Consider the following 1,232-nt stretch of genomic DNA (forward strand, 5'->3'; position numbering starts at 1 on the left):
TGAAGATAGAAAATCCCATTCACCAGGGACAGGAAGAGGGTGGGAAAGAGGCCACACCGGGGGTGACATTTCAGCTGCTGAGCACAATCTCAACTGAGGAGAAAAGGCAAAGGGGCAAAACATAACACGGATAAAGGTAAGAAGGCTAGGAAATGTCAGAGCATTTTACAGCATGTGTGTACTGCCGACGGCTACAGATGGGACAGAGGGCTGCAATGGGAGAAGGTGATGAGAGCCGGGCAGAGGAGACTGTGACAGTCCTAACTGCCATTCTCCTTCTCCTTATTATTATTATTATTCCTAACTGCCATTCTTACCAGGCCAGACTTTGTTGCATACGCCACACACATTACACAGACACTATGCTGCTAGGTGCCGAGGTCAACAGTCTAAAACCACCAGCTGCTCTGAAAAAGACAAGGCTTGCCACTCCTGTAAAAACGTCCAGCCTCGAAAACCCACGTGAGCAGTTCTCTCCTGTCCTGTAGGGTCACTATGAGTCAGCATCAACTAGAGGATAATAGGTAGAAAGATAGGGATAGAGGGGCTTGTCTCCAACCAATGCCTATGCTAAATGAAGATTAGCTGTCCATGCCCTAATAAGGAGGTTTGAAACAAGTCAGGCACACCTATGGGGGCAATCCAAAGCTGGGCATGCTCCAAGGTCAACTAGGCGCAGGTGAAGTTCAACCTGGGTGTGCACACTAGGCACCAGCAACATCACATCACACATGCTCCTGAACTCAGCCACTCAGAAAGGCCACTACCCTCAAACATGCTCCTCTGTGCCATCCTCCCTCCCCTCATTGGGCATAGGAGGAGACAAATAGCACAGAGTAAGGGCAGGCCACTCTTCGGAGGGCAGGATCCCTCTTTTCAGTGTCCTCTCTCTCTCTCTCTCTCCCTCTCTCTCTCTCTCTCTCTCTCACACACACACACACACACACCTCTTTTTCCTTTTTCAGTTCAGGCACTCTTTCGGTTCTGTGGACTCCTCCTCTTGACAGGTCTCTAGAATAGGGATAAAGGGGGGTTTTCTCCCCCAAATGCCTGCACTCGCAGAAATTGCCTGGCAGGGCCACAATAAAGGGGGTGTGGTGAAGCCAGGCATCCTTCAAACACCTCTGGGCAAATGCCTAGACACTGGTGATGTGACATCACACAGGTGCACCTAAACTCAGCCAGGAAGGTCAGCCAATAGCTCAACCACGCCTCTACAGCCAGTGGGGATG

At 50.6% G+C, this 1,232-nt stretch overlaps 1 protein-coding gene across 1 annotated transcript in view; it reads right to left on the reverse strand.

The window, feature by feature from the left end:
• UTRN (utrophin) overlaps positions 1 to 1,232 on the reverse strand; it is a 619,010-nt gene that overhangs the window by 332,166 nt on the left and 285,612 nt on the right. The gene's annotated exons all lie outside the window — the stretch shown is intronic.

Source organism: Echinops telfairi, unplaced genomic scaffold, assembly GCF_000313985.2.
Source record: "Echinops telfairi isolate 266 unplaced genomic scaffold, ASM31398v2 ScPeMD7_3533;HRSCAF=4204_0, whole genome shotgun sequence".
Lineage (NCBI taxonomy): Eukaryota > Metazoa > Chordata > Mammalia > Afrosoricida > Tenrecidae > Echinops > Echinops telfairi.